The sequence below is a fragment of the Nelumbo lutea genome, chromosome 1 (assembly GCF_056320005.1).
Source record: "Nelumbo lutea isolate HS-2025 chromosome 1, American lotus-T2T, whole genome shotgun sequence".
NCBI lineage: Eukaryota > Viridiplantae > Streptophyta > Magnoliopsida > Proteales > Nelumbonaceae > Nelumbo > Nelumbo lutea.
This window is the reverse complement of record NC_142684.1, coordinates 162,926,557-162,941,891: the sequence shown is the minus strand read 5'-3', so window position 1 is coordinate 162,941,891 and position 15,335 is coordinate 162,926,557. Positions and strand designations below refer to the sequence as shown.

The 15,335-nt window shown below is 38.8% G+C and overlaps 1 pseudogene across 1 annotated transcript; it reads right to left on the bottom strand.

The window, feature by feature from the left end:
* Positions 1-3,847: 3,847 nt before the first annotated feature.
* Positions 3,848-15,318, bottom strand: LOC148878830 (adenylate isopentenyltransferase 5, chloroplastic-like; annotated as a pseudogene). Its single transcript, XR_016108053.1, has 2 exons — positions 15,052-15,318; positions 3,848-5,407 (listed from the first exon to the last, which is right to left on the bottom strand). The product of XR_016108053.1 is annotated as an adenylate isopentenyltransferase 5, chloroplastic-like (transcript).
* Between the last annotated feature and the right edge of the window lie 17 nt (positions 15,319-15,335).

Genomic DNA, 15,335 nt, shown 5'->3' with positions numbered 1-15,335 from the left:
TTAAACCATACTAAACTCAATATTTCCAACTATAGGGATTTAAACCAATGTTACCTGGACACAACAAGGACATTACTAGACAAGGTGTTTACACTAAAAATTGAGGTATCCAACATAAAATGTAATCCTTGTACACGTATCTTGGTATCATAGGTTTAAATGGTACATGATTGTCTAATGTTTAAAGTTGATTTTGTTTTACAATTTCATATTATAAATACATTTGATTTTCTTTTGCACTTCAACACCCTGCCTCCCTTGTGTAGACCTTTACAAAGAAGTTAAAGATGTTGGTATGAATGACTTCTTGAACTTCAATATAAAATATAGAGAGTGGAAGGCATAGATTAATGTAGTGATGGATATTTGAATGAATTCAGGAGAATGTGGAGCCAAAGAAAGTAAGCAATGCATCTATTCAATTAACCAAAGATTGAAGCATTTCTTTGACTGGCTACTAGAAATTATGGCTGTGAGAGATTTGGATGCTTTCTTTCCTGCTGCAACCCATGAGTATGCCCCTGTTGTAGATGAAATTTAGAAGAATCATGCTCTTCAAGACACATATAAGAGAAGAGATGAATTGCATTTTCTTCCTGATGTTGCCAATTATTTCTTAGATCGGGTAATGTCTAAAGATACTTCTTGCATACATATTTCAAAATAGTCATGGAAATTGTTTATGTTATTTCTCTCATGCTTATGTTTTATAAGTTGGTGTTTGATTGAGGCAACTTAGGGGCCATTGCTTGGTGCATTGGTAAAATCTCAGGCTGATAAGTGTGTGGATGTGGGTTCGAGTCAAAGAGTGGCCACTTCGTGCAAGAAAATGTTGAAGATTAGGTTTGTATCTGTATCCAGTCCATTTCTTCCAAAACCTCGGATAACCAATGCTCTTTTCTAATTAGGGCATTTTATGTTTTTTTCCTGACTAGACATTTTACATTGTTTAGGAGATGATTTATTTCTTATGATTTTTTTTCATTTGTGTATTTATTTCTTATTTGATCTTTTGATGTGCAAGTGGGAGTTAATGGTAAGTATTTTAATGGGTGTAAAATTTTGAAATCCAATCTAGAAGATGCAAATTTTACCAGTAAGATGTCATCACCAATATAAGGTTAACTGGCAGATTAACATCATCTTGGAGCGGAAAAGGTGCTACTAGATCAACTAATAGCAAACTAAAGTAAACTAATTGAGGCAAAAACCAATATAGAGGCAAGTCCTATGATGAACTTACAATTTATCTATAATTTTTGAGGACTTTAGCATGGATTTTTATGCCGGTTTTATTAATTTTTGCCTTAATTTAGCTTAATGCTAAGAATAAGTTCAGGGATAATCAATCCAAGAAAAGGAAGGAAAAAGGCAAGAAAAGAAGGTTCAAAAAGACCAATTTCAGTCCAGCCCGGTCATGGAAGCAAGAGAGAGCACTTCGGCCCAAAAAGAGCAAGTGAATTCCTTGAGAAAACCCAAGAAAATAAAGCCTAGCTATGAGGAGAATTCGGCCCAGCAAGGAAGGCCCATTTTTAGCCCAAATAACAGCCTAGAGTGTAGCCCACATGAGCTCAAAAGCAAGCTAAGTTGTAGCCCAAATAGCAGCCCAAAGGGAGCTAGGGGCGGCAACTTCTAGGAGTTTCTTGAAGAGGAGGGAGCACTCTAGAAGGTTCATGAGGGGTGTAATACACCCCATTCTAGAGGCTTCAAGAAGGGGCAAGAGCCCCCTTGAAAAACTATATAAGGAGGCCTCTAGGAGGGGAGAAAGTTGTTCAATTGCTTGAGATGAAGGCTCTCCCACTCTTAGAGGTTCGGCCACCTTGAGAGAAGAGAAGAGAAGAAGGCTAGGCGCAAGGAAGAAGAAGAAGAAGGGCTGAAGGAAGTTCAAGACAAGCAAGCTAGAAGAAGAAGGTGAGTTCGAATTGAGAGTTTGTGATTCAAAGATCTTCTGTAATAAATCATTTGTAGTTTCATTCTCTTTTGATTTGAATTCAGTTTCTTAGTTATATGTTCTTTCTTCTTTCTCCTTGTTTCCATTCTTCCTTGATGTATTTCAGCTTGTAAAATTTCAGTTCAGCAATCTAATTCTTTTTGATTCATTCAAATGGTCATGCATTGTATTTGAAGTTTCTTGAATAAGGGTGTGATTGTAGATTAATTCGGCCAACTAACCTTCAAAACTCAGATCTTAATTCTCAGATCTGAGATTGCAAGATCTGAATTGCTTGAAAGAGAATTCAGATCTGCAATTTTCAGATTGGGCGAATTAATCTACAGCTTGGAATTCCTAGAGTGCTTGAGAGAGACTCTAGGAATTCAGATCTACTATTCAAGAACTGAATTGAGTGCAAGGTTAGAGATAACTTGCACAATTCAGTTGGTGATCAATTCAGATTTGAATTGATGCCTTAGAAGTGTTTGAAGAAATGCATGCATGGGGATTAGATTCTTGCTAGAGATAGAAGAACCGTCACTCATGCATAGGATGAACATGCACTTGAGAGAGGCTGTTCATGACCTTGGGGTTTCACCAAACCAAGGCTCAATCATGATTCATTCGAATGATCCAAATTGATAGATTGCTGAATTCTGAGATTGACATTTACTGCTTACTCTTCTAACTTGAATTGAAGGCAATTGGACCAATGATTTAGATAGATTTTAATTTAGGATTTCTTAGCTTTCATTAGAGTTTTGATTTATTTGTTGATCAGATAAGAAATGTTCAATTTAGTATTGGTAATTGTTTCCTAAATCCTCGTGGGAACGATACTTCACTCACTACTTTATTACTTGAACGGCTAGTGCACTTGCTAGTGTCACAATGAGCCACACATCATCCTATTGCTCAGGTTAACCTAATAATCTCAAAGGTTTAATAGCTAATTTAGAAGAGTGGGAAGAGTTTTCAAGAGACAAGAGAGAATGAATCAGGGGTCATTACAGGGGGGAAAGAAGTAGAGAATATTGTTACTAGTGAAAAAATCGAAGAGGGACATGGAAAAAATAGTCAGGGAAGAAGAAAAATAATTAGCAATATCATTTTCAAAGGTTTTTAAAAGACAGAGATGTCAGGAATACGTGATTCCAATTCCAGCTTCTAATTGAATCAAATAGGGGTAGAATTGAAAATTTTGGTTGATTCCAATTCCAACTTCTAATTGAACCAAACAACAACAATCAGAATCCAACCAAACAGATGCCAGGAATAGGTGATTCCGATTCCGATTCTGGTCTTGTTCATAAACCAAACACACCCTTAGAATTATTTTTTCTTGAAATTTCATTTCTTTAACCTCACATGATTATATACTGATAAAAAAAATTACCAATAAAATATGCATTGGTCTCCCACTGGGATTAATTACATGGGACTGTTAAATGAGGGACATATACCGTATAAATATGAAGAAAATAATATCTTCCCACAAATTGTCCCTTCACCCTTTCCTATGGATAATATCTATCACAATTCACATAGGGTGGCATAACATAAATAGAATTTTGAGAAAATACATTTAGAAAATAAATAAAATTTTATGAGAGAAAATTAATAATAAATTTTCCCTATGATGTACCACAGAAAACCTTTTCATCCCTACCTTTTCTATAAAGATATACCATTAGTTAACTGAATTGATTGAACGATTTACCTTGGGGAAGAAAATACTTTCCTAGAAGCAAAACTTTGACAAAATGTTGATAATAATAATAATAATAATAATATAAGTAAAGGAATCCAACTACTTTCTGTTGATTATTTCTATAAATTATTAGTTTACCCAACTCTCTCTTCCTCCCTGCATCATGCCTCATGTCCACTTGCTCTTGTCTTCCTTCCCCGTGCCTCATGGCTCATGCAGTCATGCCCTCTTCATCAGCAAGACTTAAGCGTGTTTGATGCAATATCTATGCAGATAGCCTAACGTGGTGCCACGCAGAAATATCAAGTTATTTATTTCTATATCAGCTTTAAAACAGTAGCTTTTCCCTCTTGTATCTCTTTCTCTGCTCGCCCTTTCTGACCAGAAAAGTCAGGCAGTACGGCTTCATAAGTTTCTTCTCCGCTCCTTTTCAATACAATTTTTTCTATGTCAATGGCCTGCCTGTAAGCAAGCTTTTCGATCCCTTTCTAAATTTTCCGGGCGCCGGAATGGGAATGGATACCGTCAACGTTCGTCGCCCCAAAGACAAGGTCGTCTTCGGGCACCGAAAATCCAAGCTCTCCATCGACCTTGCTACCCGCTTCGCTGCTAAGATTGTAAATTCTGATAAAATGTAAGTGTACGAGGACCTGGATATTGTCACCAACAAGGTTAATTATTGAAGAGGAATAGCACATCATCCTGCCGTTGACTTCTCAGCGTTGGACTTCTGTTGTTTGGCCTTCCTTCGTGGGTCGTGATCGGCTTCCCATCATCGTGTGTGGCTCCAACTCATACATCTGGGCGCTTGTAAATGACGATCTTTGAGTTTCAGTTCAGGTACGACTGCTGCTTCTTCTGGATCAATTACGGCCGTAAAATTTTGGTGCACTCCTTGACTTCCTCATATTGACCTAAAAGACTATATCCACGTGGCAACAATGTCGAGGCAGCCATTTATTATTTAGCTTAAGGACTGTTGCAGTTCGCCACTACTGTCTTCCCCAGACCGCAGCTTTGATGGTTGCCGCAGTGTCAGAGGCGGTGGGAGCATGGTCTCTCCCAAACCTCTTCTGCTTCAATTCCTTTCCGTGCTTCAAAAACATATTTCGGTGGCATCGAGGCGTTCCATTAAAGGCTCCTTCAGCCGATAGATTTTCTGCCACCGCATGTGATAATTTGCACGTGTTGACCTCGATCTCCTTCATGCTTTATTAGCTCCAACAATCCGATGGCCCACCTGTGTCCCCGAGAATAGTCCAACTCTTCCGGTTTAAAGAAATTCTGTACTTCTGCAACCAACCCGGCCTCAACCACTCACTTCGGTACAAACGAGTGGAGCAGAGGTCCACCCGGAGGAAGAGGCAGTCGTACCTGGACTGGATCTCAAGATTGTCGTTCACAAGCGCCTGGATGTATGAACTGGAGCCACCCACGATGATGGGAAGCCGGTCACGACCCACGACCGATTCAACGGCAAGGGAGGCCAAACAACAGAAGTTCAATATTGAGAAGTCAACGGCAGGATGATGTGCTACTCCTCTTCAGTAATCAACCTTGTTGGTGGCAATATCCAGCTCCTCGTACACTTGCATTTTATCAGAATTTACAACTTAGCAGCGAAGAGGGTAGCAAGGTCGATGGAGAGTTTGGATTTTTCGGTGCCCGAATACGACCTTGTCTTTCGGGCGGCGAACGTTGAAGGATTCCATTCCCATTCCGGCGCCGGAAAATTTTGAAAGGGATCGAAAAGCCTGCTTACACTTTACAGGCGGGCCATCGACAGAAAAATACTCGTATTGAAATTAACCCGTGTACCTTTTCTTTGTTTTGTTGGCAATTTTCTAAAAGTATTCTTATGGTACGTAATTGTTATATTTTGAAAAAATTATAGTAATACCCTTTTTCTTAGGAGATTTATTTTGCCTTATTTTTTAATTTCACTCTCTCTCTCCCCTCTCCTTGTCTCTTGTCTCTTTGTATCTCCATCCCGGAATCACAAGAGCTCGAACTCAAAAAATTATAGTAATACTCTTCTCTATTTACATGGGAACCTTTTCTCTGGTGAGATTCCGTTGTCTTTGTTCGGACTCAAGAAACTTGTCCGCTTGAACCTTGATTTGAATAACTTCTACAATGAGATCTCTCTGTCCATCAACAATCTCACCAAGTTGGCGACTTTATATCTGCAGAACAATAAGTTGACTGATCCGATACCGGAGCTGAGCCTAACGAATCTCGGTCAGTTAAACGTCTCGTTCAATCATTCCAATGGCTCGATTCCTATGAGTTTGCAGAAGTTTAAAGCCGACTCATTCCTTAGCACTTCGCTCTGCAGCTCACCGCTGGCTCCTTGTCCTGACTAAGCGGTGCCGTCGACAAGCTAGTATCTGATTGCTTTTCTCTTGATTCTTCTTATTTTGTTCCTTCTTTGCGGAAAGAAGAGTAGCAGAAAAAAAAGAATGATTTTGCAAAGACGAAGCACCTACCGTCGGAAGTTGTACATGTTGCTTCTCGTAGAAAATGGTAACTCGAATAGCTCAAAATATTCTAGCGCAGCAACAACAGCTGTTTTGCTTCTGTCGTAAGGACTCACCATTGGTTTTGTACCAGAACCGACGAGGTGGAGATGTGGGGAGATGGGGGCAGATTGTTTTCCTAGATCTGTACCTGAACCGGACCTATGCCAAGCGGCTCTCATGGCCATTGCTGAGGGAGCCCTTAAGATCAATATCATGAGGACTCACTGTTGGCATCTGAAATTGGCTGCAGAGATCGTATTGTTTCTTTTTCTCTAATTAAAAATCTAATGCCCTTGCAGAAAGCAGCAGGTCACTTTTTGTGGTGCCAGAGTCCGCTTGTTTCTTTTCTCCGTGAGTTTAGGCTCTTTTCTGTATCTTTGAGTCTGACTGAATGAAGGAAACTTAAAACTATGGAGCTGCAGCTCCGATTCTCTTGCCTAATGAGTAGTTAATCAATGTACAAGATAAAGGCTGTTTGCAGAAAGGCCATTGTACCTTTTCACCCAAAGTTTGTAGAGAAGGCACCTGAACATGCTTTCTTAAACTACCCTTGTCCGGCATGGCAGCTAACATGGTTGCAGGAAGAAACACCAATCTTCCTCCGTCTCTCTACTCCCTCTCTGAGAACGCACCAACAGTAGAGGCACGGAAACACCAAGATCTCACTCTGTGACACCTTAATCGTTAGCAGTGGCACAAAAATCTGTTGCAAAATAAGCTAAGAAACTCATTTTGCAATCTTCCAAGATAGGCTCCGTGCGAAGTCCTGCAACAAAACCCTTCTCTTCGACCCACTCTTCTTCGCTCAGACTGCAATTGTAACCTTGGATTGTAAGAGATCTCCCTCGCAGTCATCGATAAAATGGGCAATATCTTCTGCGATTCTTCAACACACAGCCGATTACTATCTACATGATCGGCGCCGGCAAGAACTCCGTGTACAGTAGTATATATACTACGTGCTCTAGTTTGGGATGAATCTCATCGTCTCTTCTCCATCATGCTCTGCATCTTGGTGCTTCTTAGATTCCACTCTTATTCGAAGCTTCAATCTTCAATTTCCTATCACGTGTCAAAACCCTTGCAACTCAATACCTTCCAATATTTTGAAAGATCCCAGGTTATGCGTTTGGGCGATAGCATTTCGTAGCTAAGGCTCAGTTTGGAAGGAGTAATACACACAAAATAATATAAAATACAAGGGCACTCTACAAATTTGCATTTGCGCTCCTTCCAAACTGAGTCTAAGGTTCATCAAGACGGAACGAAGACAAAAACCTCAACGTTTCATAGTTGAGGTGGAAGACAGAGGCGGGATAGAAAACGAAGGCAAAGGCGAAGGCCAAAATAAAAATCTCAACATTTCATATTCTTTCGTTAGAACTTTCAAACGTGTTATTGTAGTATCCAAAAGGCCAAATTATTTAATCACGTGATGACACGTGCAATTTAAAATTTTTAGAAAATGTTAAAACTATCCTTCAAATTAAGAAATTATTCATTGTCTGAGCTAGTTGAGATGTAAAATCATTGTCATTTTTTTATTTTTTAATTAATAATAATCTTAAATTGTTATTCATTCTTTTATCTGATTAACAAATATATTTTTATGTATATCATATATATTTTTATATATATTTATGTATATTATATATATTATATATTTTTATATATTATAAATTAATAAATACGTATTATATATAAATATATATTTATAATATATTATATATTTATTTTATATATATATATATATATTTATAATTTTTATTATATATTTATATTTTTTATATTATATATTGTAAAAATAATAAATTTTATATATATATATATATATTTATAATTTTTATTATATATTTATATTTTTTATATTATATATTGTAAAAATAAAAAACTGAAAAATCGATAAATCAAACCAACGGTTAGCCAAACCATTCAACTGATTAACTGACTGATTTGGATTCAATTCCAATTATTGGTTTTCAAAAAACTGATAGCATCGATTCAGTTACAATTACCGGTTTTCACTTTTTCTGAAAGGGGTTTGCACCTTTTCGGTTGAGAAAAAAAGAAAAAATTGTATAAACGTAATCTCCTGCGGGCGCAGGGAGCAAAGGCCAAATTTAAGAACCCGTACCTTTTCTGGTTCAGAGAGGGTAAAAAAAGGCCAGAGACATAAAAGGTGTTAAATCTGAATAGCTTATATGGAAATAAATAATTCGTATTTTGCCTGGGCACCACGAAAGAAATATTTTAGCAACCATGCCATTCTGACCATAATTGTGTCCACTTCTATTGATAAACTCAACAAAAACTTTCTTTTGGTTACTTTGTGAGAGAAAAACATTAGACTGATGCATCATTTTTTTTTTCAAATGCAAATCCTACCCTTTTATAAATTAGTTTACATACAAAATTACTTAAATAATCTTATTTTAATTTGACAAATACCTCCTTTAATGGTCGTCTTCTAATATTTTTGTCAAGTTAAAATAGGGTTGTTTCGGTAATTTTATATGTAAAATAATTTATAAAAGGGTAGAAGTGATACTTGGAAAAAACTGGTGCATTAGTCTAATGTTTTTTCTGTGAAAAGGTGACCGAAGAGAGGTTTTTGTCGAGTTTCATAAAAGTTCAAGGGAGGTATTTATTAAAATGAAACTATAAGGGAGGTTTTATGCTTTCGTTTTCTTTGTTTTGCTTTGCTATAATTGTATTTTGAGTTTTTGTTTTTTGTTTTTTTACGCTTACGTTTATTTTATGCTTTGTTATGTTCTTACTTCACTATTGTTCCCTGTTTTTTGTTTTTTGTTCCCTGTTTGATCACCTTATAGTTCATCTCATTTGTTTTTTGTTGTTATTTTTAGCGTTTTCCTCTTGTATTTTGGTGTTTCTTATTTATGTTTGTGGTTCAATAATTGTTTTACTGTTTGCTTGATTTGTATGCTTTTTTTTTTTTTGTGTTTTCTTACGTTTTAACATTTTACTTTAGTCATGCTTCTGTTGTGTATTTATACTTTATTACTTATATGTGTTCATCTTTTTTTGTGTCATGTTATGTTGTGGCTTTTACATGCTTTTATACTTTCCTATGCCATTTGTCATTTATGTGTACACTCTTTTTCTTTTCTTTTCTTTTTCTGTATTCAGTGTATTGTGTAATTTTGTGTTTGTGCGTTTATGTTATTAACTATTTTTTTGTACAATTACATTTGTGTTTTTAGCAACATGTTGCACGATAGGAGTGTTGCATGGCATCTTAGCATCACGAGAACAATTGCGGATCCCACTAAGTCAAGGAGGCACACCTCGGAATCAGTCTGAGTACCTCGTACACAACTTGGGCACCTCAACAGGGCAGTTAGTAGCACCTCGCGTACAATGACTTTCTTCATAAAAAATATTCTAAGTGTAGGTTCTCCCGAAGTACCCAACTTCTAGAACAATTAGACATGGTATGGGGTAACCCGAGGTAACTGTGAGACAATGCGAGTGGGCACAATAAGGTATATGACCCAAACTGCCTATATGCCAATAAGGCATAAATAAGATATTCTCATACTGCCCATATTCTTAGAAAGCGATTGTGTCTTATTTTATCATGGAACTGAGGTCATTACCAGCTCAACACCGTGTCCCTTAGGCTTAGAGTGACTCGTCGTCCACTCTTCGATGTATCATTTAGCCGACGTGCTGCTTGACCAGTTCGTCTAAGCGAGTGGTCTTTTGTACTTAGAAAGTTTTTTATGTGGCAGATGCTTGACTCCCGAGCTCATAGGTAGTAATTTCTTAGATTGTAGATGATCCAGGCACAAGGCACTTGCTTCCCTTCCAATGTCTTGAGCTCGTACGTCCCTTCACCAAACACCCGTCTTACTCTATAGGGACCCTCCAAGTTAGGTCCGAACTTACCTACACCAGGCTCAAGTACAATTACTTTCTGAAATACAAGGTTGCCAACTCGAAAGTGGTGTCACTTGACTTGGGCATTGTAATACCGAGCTACTTGTTGTTGGTAAGTTGCAGTCCGAATATAGGCCAAGTCGCGTACTTCTTCAATCAGGTCGATGTTGGTTAACAGCTCATTGTCATTGGATTCCTCGGCATACGTCTCTAGTCGCAAGGTCGGTACTTCGATCTTAATTGGGATGACAACCTCCATATCGTATGTCAGGTTGAATAGGTCTCTCCTATCGTGGTCTTGATGTTGAGACACTGGGCAACTCGTCGACCCACTAACCCTTAGCTCATGCAAGTGAAGCTTTGAATCCGCAGAAAATCACCATATTCGTCACTTCGGCCTGACATGCACTTGTGGATGTTCCACCGACGAAAAACTACTGAATTCCCATCTCAGCATACCAACTCTAGAACTTGATGTCCTCAAATTGCTTTCCATTATTGGATATAATCACCAAGAAAAAAAGAATAACTGCGATATAGAAACAATAATACATAGGAAATAAACAACTATCATAAATATACAAAATATAGACAAAGAAAACAAAAACAAACCACAAAACGACAAAAGCACAAAAAATAGGACAACAATAATATTAGAGAAGCATTACTAAAGAGCATAAAAAAATGCATAAAACGACAAAAGCACAAAAAATAGCACAACAATAATATTAGAGAAGCATAATAATACAATTGTACAAAGGCATGAATAACTAGAAAAAACGAACAACACACCAATTACAAAAAAGAAAAGATGACAAGAAGAAAATAAAAAATTACAGAGGCATACAAAACAAATAGTACAAAAATATAAAGATACATGCAAAAATAAAACATGTATGTAGAAAATAAAAATGGAGAAACAATACAAGTTAATATACTAAAATAATTCAAACAACATTGAAAACAACAATACACAAAAAAAACAAAGAAATGCACATACAAAATATTAATGAACACACAACATACAAATACAAATAAACGCAAAGTAAAAATGTACGGTCAAACAAAAGAATATAAAATATCAGAAGCATAATACACAACACAAAAAAGCATGGAAACAAAACAAATAAAATTGTGACTATGCAAAATAAGGGCACTAATTCTTTTGAAGTAATGAAATACAACTCTTCTTTTGATCACCTCGCGTAAAATGACTTTCTTCATAAAAAAAATATTATAAGTGTAGGTTCTCTTGAGGTGCCCAACATCTAGAATAGCTAGACATGATATGGGGTAACCCGTGATAACTGTGAGCCAATGTGAGTAGGCATAGTAAGGTATATAACCTGATCTGCCTATAATGCCAATAAGGCATAAATAACATATTCTCGTACTACCCATATGCTTAGAAAGCGACTGCATCTCATTTTATCATGGCACCAAAGTTGTTACCAGCTTAGCACTTGTCCCTTAGGCTTAGAGTGACTCATCATCCACTCTTCGATGTATCATTTAGCCAATGTGCTAATTGACCAGTTCGCCTAAGCGGGTGGTCATTTGTACTTAGAAAGTTTTTTGTCACGGATGCTTGACTCCCGAGCTCATAAGTAGTGCTTCCTTAGATTGTCGATGTTCCAAGCACATGGCACTTGCTTCCCTTCCAATGTCTCGAGTTCGTACATCCCTTCACCAAACACCCGTCTTACTCTATAGGGACTCTCCCAGTTCGGTCCTAACTTATCTACACCGGGCTCAAGTGCCATTACTTTCCAAAATACAAGGTCGTCAACTCAAAAGTAGTGTCGCTTGACTCGGGCATTGTAGTACCGAGCTACTCGTTGTTGGTAAGTTGTAGTCTGGATATAGGCCAAGTCGCGTACTTCTTCAATCAGATCGAGGTTGGTCCACAACTTGTCGTACGCCTCTAGCTGCAAGGTTGGTACTTCATTCTTAGTTGGGGTGATGGCAACCGTATCATATGTGAAGTTGAATGGGTCTCTCCTATCACGGTCTCGATGGCGGTTCGGTAGGTCCATAGGACACTGGGCAACTCGTCGACCCACAAACCCTTAGCTTGTGCAAGTCGAGATTTGACTCCGTGAAAAATCGCCTTGTTCGTCACCTCAGCCTGATTGTTGCTTGTGGATGCACCAACGATGTGAAATTCTGTTGGATCCCCATCTCAGCACACCAATTCTAGAACTTGATGTCCTCAAACTACTTCCCACTGTTGGATATCGGCACCTTTAGGAGTCTGAATCTACATACAATGTTCTTCTAGAAAAAGTTTTGTGCATTTTGGGTTGTGATAGTCACCAATGGCTCAACCTCCACCCACATCGTAAAATAGTCAACCACCACAACTAGGAATCTTCTCTGCCTGGTTGTAGGTGGTAATGGACCGAGGATGTTTATACCCCACTGGACAAATGGCCACAGGCTGATCAGATACTTCAAGTCGGTTGCGAGCTAGTGAAGTATGTTGGTGTGTCTTTGGTAGTTATCACACTTCTGGATGAGCTCGAGTGCATCCGCCTTCAATGTAGTCCAAGGTGTCGTCCATAGAGACCTACGTGGATCTCATGTACCACCTAGCTTGCTTTCGAAGGTCGCAAATAGCATGAAGTATCTCTTATACAACCACTCACCTGTTAGAATATAGCAAGCTGACTGATGCTCTACCATTCGAGCTCCACTCCGATCTGCAGGTAGGGTCCCGTAGAGTAGATAATCAACAAGCGGGTCAACCCAGCTCGATGAAAGAATGGTAGGATCCATCTAATGGATGCCATGATGGTTGCAGAATGGGTGGGCGAATTTCAAAAATTTTCCTACCTTCTCCCAACTAGGAATCATATTCCCTAAATTTAGAATACAATATTCAAGAATTCTACTTGAACCATAATCAAACCAGATCTGAAATAAAAAGAAAAATGGGGGGTTATACCTAATCCAGAGAAATAGTATCTCCCAAAGTTGGTGTTCATGCCCAAAGAAGACACCAAGATCCGTTCCTGCTAAAGATGACACAGCTGTGGGTGGAACGGAACCAGCAGGGTGTGTCCTACACACTGGATCCTTGGCAAGAACCCTCTGAAAACTCTAAACACCAAATCTTTTTCAGTCTTTCTTGCAAGACTGATGTCAATATCTAATTTCTTGACTTCCTATTGCTGCAAAGATCAAATCTTGCAAGAGGGAATGGTGGCAGCTGGAGGAGAACTCCTGGGAAGAAGATGGCTGAATTGCTTCTCTTCTCTCTAGAGTCTGTATGAGATCTAATTTCAATTCGCATGATACTTTCTTTCTTACTCAAAAACCCCTACTTCGAAATCTGATGTATTTCTCTTAGGGTTTCTCCTCCTTTCTTCTTGATTAAGAAAAACCTCCTAATTAGGAGTTATCCCAACCCAAATCAGTATTTGGATAGGGGATTATCTTAATCCTATCTATAGATTAAGTTAGTTTTCTCCTGATCTTATCAGGAGGTTACCATATTCAAATCTGATTTGAATTTGGTCTCGTAAAGTGGATAAGGTCAAAGGCTCAATCCTTTTACTAACATTAATCTCAGATTCACCCCATAGATGGGTGATCATATCAGCCCAGCTTGTAATGGGCTTTTGGCCCATTAAGTGTTCAATGTTTAAATAGTTTCCAATCTGTTGCCCAGTTGGGCTTCTTTGTATGGCATGGGACCCAAGCATTGATCTACACACCAGCCACATGGGTTCGGCCCAGCCTTTATTACAAGGCCCAGCCAAATTCACTAAAAAGCTCAGTGACTCTATGGGCCCAACACTTACATTAAGTGGTCCCTGGGCCAAGCCATCTTATAAAAACCTAGGGACTGTGGGCAGGTGCAAGATTAGCCCATCAGGTATTATCCTAAATGGTCTTACACTTAACCTCTCAGCCCTTAATGATCAAGCACTGCCCAACAAGAGAGGACCTCTCCCTCGGCTGCAAGGAACAGTGCCGCACTCTCTACTCACATGGATCCTGGGAATTAAAACCATTTGCAAACTTTTTGAAGTCGTACATATACAGCAGTTTGAAACCAACTGCCAGCAGTTTGCAAAACAAAATTCCAACGATTGAAACCAACTGCCAGCAGTTTGATTTCCATCAGAGAGAGTGCACTCCCGATCATTACCATTGTCCAACAAAGGGGCTGATCATGTCACTATGATCACTTACTCAGATGAATTCTCAGACTGCCCCAACATGCCCAGGTTTTGACCCCCGCTAAGGATCTCACTGATTGACATATCAAAGACAGCCCGATCCGACAACTAGTGAAGTGTCATAATCGAGTCTAAGGGTCAGGTGTAACTTTCCAGTTTTGCCCATCTGTCTCCAAGGTCCAAGGCAATACTTGAAATCTGGTCTGGTTCAAAGATTCAAGTAATCCCATAACTGCATGTGCATTGGGTCTTACCTTGGTGGTCGAGACAAGCCATCCCAACACTTGGTGGCACACCAGTATCAGCCTTGGTAGGATAAATCTCCCTAGACTTATCCAATGGCTGTGAACATTTAAAACTAACACGAGTCTCTATAAGTGTCCAGTTTTAGGGTCTTACACAGAATTATACCAAACAACATGAATCAAACATGCACTTTATTTATTTACACTAAATGTCAAAAGTACATCAAATTGGATTAAAGCTAAGGGCATACAAAACTGTCTAACACTCGGTTCTACAATCAACATAGGAATGACCACTTCTGTCACCCGTACAATGCTAGGTCACAAAAGGTCTTTGATATACACCATTCTCATGGTGATGTCACTCGTGTTGGCCAGCTTAGAAAGCGCATCAGCCTCAACATTCTCCGACCTCGGTACTTGTCAGATGAACAAAGAGTGGAAGCCAAGTAGGGGGTTCCCTCAATTTGGCCAAATAGGCCATTATGGTGGGTTCTCGAGCCTCATACTCGTCATTCACCTGATTCACAGCCAACTAAAAGTCACTACATACCATGACATTCTTCACGCCAACCTCATTCGCCAATGTCATCCCAGCTATTAGTGCTTCATACTCTACTTCATTGTTTGACGCTTCGAATCCAAACCAAAGAGCATACTCCAGCTTCACCTCACTTGGCTCACACAATATGAGTCCAACTCTGCTTCCTCGTTGATTAGATGATCTGTTAATGTGGAGGATCCAGCAAGCTGGGATCTCCCTAGCTAGAACGGTCACCGCGCTAGTTGACACCTCCGACGTGTTGGTCTGCTTAGCCATATCAAGGGTTAGTGTGT